Source organism: Mus caroli, unplaced genomic scaffold (genome assembly GCF_978045245.1).
Source record: "Mus caroli unplaced genomic scaffold, Mus_caroli_1 scaffold_9, whole genome shotgun sequence".
In the NCBI taxonomy this organism is placed as follows: domain Eukaryota; kingdom Metazoa; phylum Chordata; class Mammalia; order Rodentia; family Muridae; genus Mus; species Mus caroli.
The window spans coordinates 33,340,262-33,353,672 of record NW_028227264.1 but is presented as its reverse complement, the minus strand read 5'-3'; positions in this window follow the sequence as shown (position 1 = coordinate 33,353,672).

Sequence of the window (13,411 nt, the reverse complement as noted above, 5' to 3'; positions counted from 1 at the left end):
CTAGGATCCTGTCTACAAGCACAACATGGCATAAATAGTAGTGTCAGGATTTGGTGCCTGCTCATGGGATAAATCCCAAGTTGGATCAGTCACTCGATGGCCTTGCCTTCAATACCTGCTCCATTTTTGTTCCTTTACTATCAAACAAAGCCTGATTTCCTATATAGATAAATGGATGGCTAGATGAAGTAATATTGCCAGTGTTATATACAGGTAAAACCCAGTTTCAAGAAAAAACTTCCAAATGATTGAAACAATGTTACTTATTATACTGCCATAGTCTTAAGGATTTGTCTCTTTTATTTCAACATTTTAAATCGTTAAAGATGTTTTTGAAAGGTAAGACACAAAGCTAAAGATTGCTTACCAACATAAGAAATCCCACACCATCATAAAATGTAATCAAAATGATATTTCTTTATATGTTAAGAGCCATAAAATATTGATAAGACTTTGTATCAGTAATTATTACATTCCTAGAAATCAATGACAAAGAAGTTTGTAATCCAGAATTATGTCTAGAATTTCACTATAACATTTTTACAGGAAAGAGCAAACAATAAAATCCCTAAATATGTGGTGAGGGACACATACTGAGGGGATATTGTTTATGTCATTATGATAGGGATTCTAAAGTATGAGTTATTAAGATCGAATTATTCACCCTTTATTTATGTGTATGTGCATGTTTGCAGTCATTTTGTGCACAAGGTATGTACAGGGGCCTGTAAAGGCTGAAGGGCATCAGATCCCCAAGAACTAGAATTGTAGGCAGATGTGAACTACATAATGTGAATGTTGACATTAAACATGAGTTATTTATTAAAACAACAAGTACTTTTAACAATGAGGCTGTCTCTCCATCCCTATTTGAAAGAATTTGTATCACAAGAAAGTTTTGAAATGAACTAAATAATGAGGTAACGTTACTTAGTGCATATTAAATCTTAAACAAACATGCTTATAGAACAAAGGAATTTTAAAATACGAAATGTATTTACTCTTGTTTTTTATTTGTTTGAACCCATTTGCTGTTTTCTAGCCATAGCTGTTCACAGATGATGTCGTTGGTTTTATAAGAACAAAGAGGATACTTAAATGCAGTAATAAATATATTCGGATTTATTACTAGGTTATTGAATTATTCAAAATGAATTTTTTTTTTTTGGTTTTTCGAGACAGGATTTCTCTGTATATGCCTGGCTGTCCTGGAACTCACTTTGTAGACCAGGCTGGCCTCAACTAAGAAATCTGCCTGTCTCTACCTCACGAGATTAAAGGGGTGCGTCACCACGCTTCGCCAAAATGAATTTTTGTCTCCAATATATTTCTTCTTAGAATCTTTGAAACTAAAAAAACACATCATGCTCTGTTAGCTTCTCTCTCTCTCTCTCTCTCTCTCTCTCTCTCTCTCTCTCTCTCTCTCTCTCTCTCTCTCTGCAAGTTAGGGTGTCTTCTGTGGTTTTCTCTGTCTCTACCTGTCTCTGTCTGTCTCTCTGTCTCTGGTCCACTCTTTGTCTCTTTCTGTGTCTCTCTCTGTCATTCTCTGCCTCCTGTCTCTCTGTCTCTGTCTCTGTCTCTTTCTCCCTCCTACTTGCAGATAAGATGTAAATTACTAGCTACTTCTGTAATACCATGCCTATGTGGCTGGTGTCATCTCCTCCAATATGATGATCATGGATCCTGCTTCTAAACTGTAAATTCCAGTAAACACTTTTTTTCTAAAAGTTGCTTGATCATAATGTCTCTTCACAGAATTAGAAATGTAACTAAGGTACTATGTATAAGGAATTTCTTGTCTGTTTTATTATAAATAATTCCGGAATTTGGGAATTAAAAACAATGTAAAATCTTTACTGGAAAAAAAAAAGAATCTTTGAAACTCAACTTTTGTTAAAAACATGACTGTCTAAACATGAGTTAATGAGGACAACTCTCTCTATATGTGTGTGTGTGTGTGTGTATGTATATATATATATATATATACACTAAAGTAGGTAGGAAAAACCTACGAGGTTTTAAAACTACACACAAACACACACATACACACACCTATAGGAAACAAAAGATGTTTATACTAGGAGAAATATTCTTCCCAAGGGATGAACACAACAACTGATTAGCTAATACAAAATAGTTGACACTGAAAATATACATACATTATACAGACTGACCATGCTTTGTTTATGTATTTAGAAATAGATATGTAAATACATACATATATGTGTGTGTGACTATACATACATTCTAATAAACATATATATTAGTACTCTTAATGAATAAGAGTATATGAATTTGAAAGAAAACAATGAAGGATAAAATGTATATGGGAAGGTTGAAAGAAGAAAAAGAAAAGGTGAAATCCTATAATTAAAATCTTATAAAATAAAACATTTTAATTATAAAAATGTTACCATAAATACTTAGTATGGTTATATTTAATTTGGTTATTGGAAATTTTGATTTATTATATAGTGTATTTATTTTGGACTTGGTTATTTTAATTATTTTAATGGAAATTTAATTAAAGCAAGGCCTATTATGTCTGTTTTTGAAATTTAACAAGAATTGTCAAATTACTTTTAAAAAGTTCACTCTGTAACCACTATAGAGTAGACTGATAATATTTATAGATTATAGACACAACTTTTTAGTTAACTCTTGGAGTTTACAAATTGGAAAGACCCCCCCCCCCCTTGTTAGTCACAATGGTGGTCTAAAACATCAGAGATGTGAAGGTATTTGGGAGACAGTGACCATTTTGCAATATGTTGCTTTTAGTGCCAGGAATTACAGTGAAGAAGGTGAGAAACAAAATTTAAACTGTCTTGGTTCTGATCCATTCCCCCTCGCACTGCATTAATTTGTGAGGCAGCCAAGCTATGAGACATCTGCCACTGTGTGTTCCCCCTCAATCCAGAGCACAGATATTTTACCTGAAAATGCCATTAGCCTGAGAGAACTGTGTCCTCCAGATTTTCCAGGTCAGCTGTTGTTCAAATTTTATCAAATTAACACAGACAAGAGAATCTTCATCCACCCAAGAGGATTAGAAAATTGAGTATGAGGTCTGTGGGAGGGACAAGAGAGCTCAGTCTTAGAGTTTTAAAATAACATCCATTGGTGAATTAACATTCTTTAGTTTTAAACATGGCATGTCGATAATTGTTATTTGAATAATTGCATATTATTTTTATTATTATTTCATCTTAATGATGTCCCATGGTGATATTTTATTAAGAATGGGTTTTGTTTTGCCTCTCCAATTTTCTCAGTGAGAACCCATTTTCTCCTAATATCTCTTAATGTATGAAAGATTCCTTCATCACAAACACACTTGTAGGCTTCAGTGAGAGCTGCTAAACTCTTAAATAGGAGCATTTTCACATACAAAAATTGCTAAAATTCAAGGCTGATTGTCCTACCAGCTGTGATAGGAGCCAGATAATCCATCACATATTCATCAGGTATGGTATAATAGGTAAGGAGCCAAGATGATACTGTATGAGAGAAGATTTCAAACTGACTCTTAAGACATCAAATTAAATGGAATGGGAGAGTACAGATTAAATCCTTTCTCCATCAAAATAAGACCACTGTATGCAGAGCTAATACTATCAATAAGCAGAAAGTGCTAAGGTGCTAGGCAAGTTTCTTGCCATGGCTGTGCTTTAATGGTAATAGAGAATATAAACGATAAACAGTAATCATGAATACAGAATACTTTAGTTATATTTAGAATGCCTGACCAGCCTCAAAAGCTGGCTATTTCATAAACTTCAGCTAAAGTGAGTAAACTACCCAGCAGATATATTTCTAGTTGATAAAAAATTGATAGGTGTAGGCACATGTCTTTAATTTCAGCACTTTGTAAGTAGAGGAAGGCCAAACTTCTTAAATTCAAGGCTAGCCTAATCTACAGTGAGGTTCAGGACAGCCAAGGCTCCACAAAGAGACATTGACTCAAAAAACAAAGAAAGAGACAGATAAACAAACAAGCAATCAGGCAAACAAAAAAAAAAATCTTAATGGTCAGAAGATACTGATAGAATCTGCCATGATTACTTTCATAAGAGATGGTTACCTTGAGTGTGAATTGCTATCCTCAAGAATTCTTACAAGGAAGGTATTGGGAAATGTGATCAGCCATGGGAAATACTAAATTTGCCAAATGTGGTCATATACTCTAAGTATATGACCTTCATTAATTCATTTGATTAGTAAGATTTGGAAAAAAGTGCTATTTTTGTATTATAATTAATGAGATGTACTGTAGTAAAGATCTTGAATGTTCTTAAAGGTGTCTGTGTTAAAAGACTTGGTCTCCTGCTTGGACTAAACTGCTTACCTTCTAGAAGCCTCCAAGCACAAATTAGTATATTAACGGTTTCAGTACTATTTTGTTTTTATAATGAAAGGAAATTGAGTAGCACTGGATAATATTTTGATTGCTGAGCAGTGACATGGGTATTATTTGAGGATCAGTATGTCATGGATTTGAAATCCATGTTTTTAGCTGTATACCATGATCTGTAAAAATCAGTTTTCAAAGAAGGGTCATAGGTGAATATTCCCAGCATCCTTTCACATGCATATCATTTGACTAGAGGAAATGCTCTGAAATGAGTTGGAAAGTCTTTGTTCCTTTATGGAATTATAATGAGTAGATTACTGAGCCATTTTGTGTGGTCAGATAGCTAGAGGAAGAGCCAATGTTCAGTCTTACATACCCTTCAGAGATATCAGAGGTGATTTCTTTTGACTCAATTTAGAAGGCAAGCTGGATTACATAGATTTCTCTTTTAGTCTGACCATTCCAAAATGATATATTTATGGAATTAGATTTAAATATGTGACTTTGGGGAAAAAACACTAAAACTTAAAGAACTTTGGAAAGCAACTTTAGAGTCACTGTAACCTTAAGTTACAGTGAAAGTATGCACGGCTCTTTGAAGGCATTAGGTTGTGTAATAGTGTGCTGCCAGCCAGTGTGAAATGAGAACAACAGGAAAATTAATTTGTCAGCCTGAATATAGTTTCAGCTGTTATGGGAAAATATTATACTAGTGAACACTGTTTGTTTGATCTTTTCAAGTCTAGATGTCTTTAAATAGCAAAAATAGCAAGGAAGCTCTAGTGTTCCACTTCCTTGTTGAGCTAAGAAGAGTTAGCTATCTGAATAAGCCTTCTTTTGTTGTTGTGTTTGTTTGCTTGTTTTTTGCATGCTTAACATTTATGTAAAGATTTCCACCAAAATATTTCAAGAACAATTAAAATTAAACTAAGGCTGCTGAGTGGCAGAAAAGCAAAGAAAAAAGAACCACTCTGTAATTAATAGCTATATACTAGAGAGTCTGTGATGAATATCAGCATAATCACTATAATATCCATTATCGATGCCTTTGTTGACTGTTCACTGTATTTTAGCAGTTCTGTCAAGAACAAGGAGCAAAAGGCAACTGGTGCTTATTTACATGATGTCAAAAGTTTGAATGTTTGAATGATCAGAAAAGGCATATCCAAAGAAGACAGTCACTTTACTCCTAGCTCTTTAGGACTACAAATGCATATTAATGTGGAAATAATGAGGACAAGAACAGGTCTTCCACTGTGCAGAATAGTTTGTGCAAAGCTTCCTGATGAAGAAAACAAACTGCTCAAATGTCTAGGACTGAATTAGAGAGAAGAATATGGCAGACTTAAGACAACAAAATGGTGGCTATAGAAGTCATGAATTCAAGAAGGAAAAGGAGAGAAGAAAAGAGAGGTGAAAAGGAAGTTATTAGTGTACTCATGAACAAAATTTTCAAGAAAATATTAAGTAGTGGTGGAGAGTAAAATACACAACAAACAATTAAACAATTGTTTTTCATTATCAGCAATTAAACGTGTGTGTGTGTGTGTGTGTGTATGTGTGTGTGTAATAATAATAATTAAAGAAAAAGTGATCACACACATTTTTGGATAACCAAAAGGAGGCAAATCCCTGGAAGCAGGAAATTCTTCTAGCTGTCATTGGTTGCCTGTCATTCTTTGTTAAAGGGAGGGGGCACAGATAATTGTCCTCTTTCCACATTAATAATACTATTGATATTGCTGTTCCTTTAGTCTTGTTTACACAGTCATTTCAGAGCAGATTTCCTAGTATTCTGGCTCTTAGAATCTCTTTATTCACTCTTGACCATGTTTCCATTAGTTACAGAAGGAGCTCTGATATAGATGTATCCTCAGAGTCTCAGCTTCTTGCTATTTCTTGATCTTTGCATCTAGTCTGGAGTGTGTGTGTGTGTGTGTGTGTGTGTGTGTGTGTGTGTGTGTGTGTGTTGAACTCCACATACTCTTTTTTTTTTTAAAGATTTATTTATTTATTATATGTAAGTACACTGTAGCTGTCTTCAGACACACCAGAAGAGGGCGTCAGATCTCATTTCGGGTGGTTGTGAGCCACCATGTGGTTGCTGGGATTTGAACTCTGGACCTTCGGAAGAACAGTTGGGTGCTCTTACCCACTGAGCCATCTCACCAGCCCAACTCTTAAGAGAGGTTTCTTAGATGAGGGATAGTTTCTACATGTATTTGTGAGTATATAGATAAAACTGAGAATGTAGCAGGGGATTAACAAAGTGTCAGGAGAAGACTCTTATTTAAGGCTTAAGAAATCAGGTTCCAGACGATACTGACTAGGTTTTCAGTGGCAGGAATGATTTCCTTTTGATGCAGGATGACTTAAGTCTAATTTGGTAACTGTTGGTTTCCACCACCATACAAACACCAGTTATGCAGCTTTGTGCCTATCCTGCCACTTAGGCAATCATGGTTCGCAGGCATTGCAGCTGAGTATGACTCTTAAATTAGCAACTTGCATAATATCATTTGAAAACATGAAAGTTAGACCACAGCCTTTCCTATCTAATGTATCACAAATCAACCCGACTTTTTGTCCAAAAATGTGGCATGTCTTCAGCAATGGGGGGGATCCATATTTATTCCCTGAGAAGCAGTCAAGATCTATACTGTTAGCAAGTCTCTTGGACTACTCTATTTAAGCCTTCAAAAGTAGATTTCTCATGTTCATATTGGGAGTTTTGTTAGTCTATGGTACGTATTTAGAAAAAAGCCAGAACGAGCTGCCCAAGCAGTTTAACTTCCTTTAAATATATACATATATCTAGTTTACATATATATTTAATTACCTTCATGTATACACATACATATATATACATATATATTATTTTTATTATGATATATTTTTGTAATTGTTTATAATAAGAGCTATTGGGTTATTTGAATCTGAATTTAAATTAGTTCATTTTAAATAAACTTATGAATTCAGCTCTTTGGTTGAGGCAGGTGTTCTCAAAAGATTCATGACCCAATGGCTAGTATGTTGGAAAGGTCAGAGAATATTTTCATTATTGTACATAGTTCTAATACCACTATTTTGAATACTAACTTTTATGTGCAGAGTAGTCAAGAGGATTTTAAAAAACATAATTGATATTATTGACATGAATTTTTAGGAAGAGCCCAATAGGTGTAGAATAAAAACCATTACCTGGGGAAAGGCAGTGTCCATATAACTAAAGCACTTAAGAAAAGTGTAGCCTTCTGCCAAGAAGATGTAGGTAGGTGGAAATGGCAAGAATGGGAGATTTAGATGATTATAGAAGAGAAAATATCAAGACTTAGCAATTGATTCATTCTATGAGTTTTAGGGATTTCGGCTTCCAGAGTTTAAGCAGAGCTTTTAGGGACAGAAACAACGGAAGAACAGGCTGTATCTCGAGAGTGGAATGAGAAGTATCTCTAAACAAATGCTTTCTATCTGACGTGGCTGAACACAGGATAGAATGCACACCTTAGCCAGATCTGCAATAGGGCCGCTCAAAGAATCTTAATGGCTGCTTTTGAAGAAACATATCGATATATAAAGAAAATGTCTTCTTTCTTCCCACTTACATTTCCTTTTGTTTGCTTTTTGACTTTTCACTTTTTCCTCATTGCATAGTTACTGGAAGATTGTTTCTTGTAACAGGCTCTTCAGGTAAGAGAATAATAATGCATAATTTGGGGTCACATTCTTTGCAATAAAAATGTGGCTTCCAGCAATATAGCCAATCCATACACCTGAATGTTATAAGAAAACATCTGTGTCAGTCCCTTTTTGCTTGTTTATACCAGATGTTAGAGTAAGTTAAAAGCAGGAAGATCCCCTTTTACACAGGTTGTTCTTTTCTTCTTTTCTTTTTTTTTTCATGTTGCTTCCTTAGTGTGTAAATCAACAACGTGCTGGGTTAAAAACTCCTGCTGTAAATGGTTGCATGAGGAATATCTTCCAAGGTGCTCAGTGGAGGGGCAGGCAGTGTAGAAAACTGCTGGGTAATTGGATCAGAAGCCTAGTTAAGCTCTCAGGCATGACTTTAAAGGCATAATTCTCCAACACTTTTCTTTATTATTGCAGTGTGTTTGGTGGTATCTATGAACCACTAAGGGGATTTCAAGTTAGTTGTGAAATTCCTTACTCAATAAAAGCAATTAGGCACTACTGATTGATAAATGGGCAAGCAAACATTGTTGGTGAATCGCTGTTAAGAGCATGCACCTTGTTTTCTTTTACTGTGAACAGCCAACACTTTTTTAAAAAATGATTTATTTTCATTATTTTTTAGTTTTAGTTGTGTGTGTGTGTGTGTAATATTAACTCTGATATTATAAACCACATAGTAAATCTATCATCTACCTGTCTCTCTATTATCTATCTATCTATCTATCTATCTATCTATCTATCTATCTACCCATTTATCATCTACTTATCTATCATCTATTTATCTATCATCCATTTCTGTCTCTCTCTATCCAAATATCTGTCTCTATTTGTATATGGTTCCCCAAATAAATAGAAGTGAGAGGCTATAGCAAAATTCAAAACATTTCAGAAGTTTACTAATAGAAATGCAAACAGACTTTGCACTAATAAAAAGAAAACCCTAAAATCAACTGAAGAGAATAAACAGCTGTTGTGGCCTCAAGACAGAGTTGGGAAACAAAGTCACAGAGTTTATAATAGCTGAGAATCGAATGCGTAGAACTGGGTCAGAATAGAAACAGTGGATGGTTTCATGCCCCAAAGGATAAACAGATGAACAGGAAAAAAAAAAAAAAAACATTCAAGTAGGTTGCAAGACAAGCAGAAGACTAAGGAAAGTTTAAACCCTTGGGACACTATTGAGTTCTCCCCCCCCCCTTTTAAAAAAAAATTATTAGGTATTTTCTTCATTTACATTTCCAATGCTATCCCAAAAGTCCCCCATACCCTCCCCCCCATGCTGGTCTTTAGGAGCACATTGATTCTGACAGGTCAATGGGAGCCATAGGTGTTGTAGTGCTAGGTATCTATAACTCTGTGAAGGAAGTTACATGATTTATTTTGTTTTCTGTGTCCAATAAGTTCTAGGGCCTGGTATCCCTATATGATTTTAATATGCCTACATATGCCTATAGTTTCAGCTCATCTCACTAAATGTATACAAAAGTACTCTTATCAGTCTGTGATGCTTGGAAAATGCTTGACAGATGTGTTAGCAGGTACCTGGGCTCACAATTATCCTCCACCCTAAAAATGAAGTAAAATGCTGTTTTGTAAAGCGTATTTCAAGTCAAGTCACATCCTTAAAGCTTACTGATGTAGAATATGAACTAACTTACAGTAGAGCCTGATCTGAACACCAAAAAATTAATTCTAAGGCTAAAATAAATATCTTTGTCCTAATCACACAGCCAAATCCAAGATAATAATCATTTCCTTCCCTTTTAATTCACAATTAAAAATGTATATATTTATGGCATACAGCAAGATGTTTTAAAATATGTTTTCAATTTAGATATTGGTAAATCAAGCTCATCAATATTTATGACAGCTCACTATACATTTTTGTGATAATCTTCAAGGTATAATGCTAGCAAATTTTATTTCTACAATATAATTCTTAACTATAGTCACTATGTTTACAATATATCTTTGAATTTACTCTTGGAGTTTAAATATCTGTTCTTTGGTCAAAAATAACCTCAAGCCCCACTCCTTAACTCTTTAATAATAATCATATGAATCTCTGCTTCTAAGAGATCTACTTTTAAAAATGTTATATAAATGAAATGGTCTGGTGTTTGTCATTCTATGTCTGGCATATTTCACTTAATGCTCACCAGATTTATCCATGTTACAGATTAATTCTTTTCCATTTTATTGGTTTTATTTTTAATTTGAACTCATTTTATTTCAGTGTGGCAGAGTGTTCATATGACAAAACACACACTCACAAGGGAGGTAGTTCAGCTTTTGGTATAGATGGTGATATACCCTTTATCATTGAATCTTGTTTAATATTGATTTAAATGAGACAAAAACATAGTCAGAAAATCAATTACTTTTATATCAATTTTATTCAGACTTGACCTTGTCCAAAGAAATGTGTTTCAAAAGTTTAAATATGCTGAGCTAAGTAGTATACATTACTCATTAACATTAACTCAATTTTCAGATAAATAATAAATCTCATTTGATTTTATTGCTAGGAGTTAATCCAGTAGAGTGGTTATCATCAAGTCCAAACCTTTGGGGCTTTTTAATTGTTCTGTTCAAATGAAGTACATTATGGATGCTTTTGTTACCACCCAATTAATTCTCAAACCAATTAAGATAAAATCATACATAATAATCTCCTACTTATTACTAAGTGTATAAAATTTGCCTTCATCATTTAGTCCTTTTGACCCAACGTTGACAACTCCTGATTAGTGGAACTCTGGTATTCTGGTTTTCTTTCCTTATTAGCATTAATGGACATTTGGAAAAAAATACCTCCTTCAACTCATTAATTCAAATTGACATTGAACATTTCCTATAAACTGAATGTTCTGTAACAGTTTGTCTTTGAATACTGTACTGAAGTTCATGCAATACATACACATATAATTTTTAAACATATCCTTGCTTGAGAACATGATTTAAAACAAAGTGATGTAATTTATTTGATACTTTGCTGGTTATCCCATTTTTGTTTGTAATACCATTTAAAATCAAAAATGTAAATACTAGAAGCAAATATGTAGTTTTAACTAAGACTGAAAACCAATGTATGAATATCTTTCCTTAAGTTTTATTTCAGTAATTTACTATTATATTTAAAAATTCTAAGTAACCGGGCAGTGGTGGCACACCCCTTTAATCTCGGCACTCGGGAGGCAGAGGCAGGTGGATTTCTGAGTTCGAGGCCAGCCTGATCTACAGAGTGAGTTCCAGGACAGCCAGGGCTATACAGAGAAACCCTGTCTCGAAAAACCGAAAAACCAAAAAATAAAATAAAATAAAATAATTCTAAGTAACATTCAACATATTTTAAAAAGATCTTCAAACATGCTTCTTTCTTTAAAGTAAATATACTTTAGTAAAAACATGAAAAAAGTTACAAAATATTCCCACTTAATTGGTATAACTTGAAGTGTAATACAAGTAAGTAGCTTGGGTAAATACCACAAAAATTGTAATTATTTTATTCTCTTATAGATAAAATTTAGTAATATATTGATTTATTTGTTTTAATGTCATTTTAAAATTTTGTACCCAAATACCTTTGCCATCTGAATTTGAAAATAGCTAGAGAAAATAATTATGACCCAAATTCATTTTTCTGTTTTACATTTGCAAGTGGTTTTTTAAAGCATTTTTTAAAATGACATATATATTCTAAAATATGTAACAAAATAATCTTTTCATGAAAAATTGTGAGCCAACCCATACATGGCATTATTGAAAGTAATTAACCTGTACTGACATCTAAAACAGCAATAAATTAATGATTTCTTTACACATTCTATAATTCTCCATTGACATGACATTTTAATTGGAATTTAATTTAATTTAAATGGAATAGATTCACGTACAAACCAGATCTCACCTATCCAATTACCAAATATAGTTTTCCTAACAAGCAGTGGTATTAGCTACAATGCTGTGACTTTCTATTATGGTTTAAAGGGCAAATAGAAACCCCTTAAATTTTCTAAAGGAGTTGGTTTTGGATATTTTTTATGATGATTATGTACTGAAACAAGATCAGATCTTTAAAAACATCTTCTTTGATGCTACAACATTCTTGCTTCATATTATATACAAAATTTCCACATAATTTTACTGTTATATTTAGCAATAAAAATGTCTTGATTGATAGAATGAAACTGAACTCTTATTCCAGCTCTGATACAATTTAAAGGTAAAATTTGATTGTTTTTTTAAGAATGTATTTTGGTTCTTTGTGAATTTCACATCGTGCATCCCAATCCTGCTCATCTCCTCCTACTCTTGTACCTTCCCTCCATCCTTCTCTGGACAACAAGGAAAAAAAATCTCATTGTGGAAGCTGTAGTGTGTCATAGTGTGTCACAGTATTCCCTTTTGTCCACACACTTCTTTGCTTGCAAATATTCATTTTAATGAGTCATTGGTCTGTTAAGATGCCTCTGGCTTCTGGTACTTTATCAATATTCAAACCTCACTGGGGCTCCTATTGAATATCCTGTTGTTGCCCTGGGTCATGGAGATCCTGTAGTTGTGGATCTGTATAACTAGCCCCTTCATGCATACCAACAGTTCATCCATGCAGTAGATGTTGGGGTAAGCCATTCTAAAGCCCTGGAGCTGGGCCTTCGAGGTATTATAAATGGCCAGCCCTTCTGTTCCCATGCCCTCATGCCCTTGGAACCTGCTTACTTGCAACCCCTGCCACCAGGGTTTTCTCTACCCTGCTTCTCAGGTTAGGTACAGGGCTGCTCTCCTAAGTGCTGCACTAAGTAAGAGGCAGGGACAGCTCTCCTGTTCTAGTGACCCTGTTTGGCAAGTTCTTCCAGTGGTGAGGGCATAAAGAATTGGCAGGAATTTCTCTCTCTCTCTCTCTCTCTCTCTCTCTCTCTCTCTCTCTCTCTCTCTCTCTCTCTCTCTCTCTCTCTCTCTCTCTCTCATGCCACTGCATAGTAGATAAGAGGCAGGACCACATTTCCCACACTCAGACCTTCAGGGATGGCTTAATCACAATCGAGGGTGTGTTCTACTGTGCTGCCCAGGTGAGGTGAATGAAATATTGCATGTAGTGTTAAAATGAACCCATGCTAAATATGGCTATGGACCAGCATCACAGTTTCTCCAACTGATCCCCCCCCCCCCCATGAGACCATCTTGCCCTGTTTTTGTTGTGTTGTTATTGTTTGTTTTGATTTGGGGGGGTAGGGGGTGGCTTGCTAAGCTAATCAAACCATTTTTTTCTATAATGCCCAGAGCTACTGCTCACATTTCTCAGGCCATCAAACCCCTGTGACTGGCAAGCAGAACACCAACTACTATGCACTCAGCTCCGCC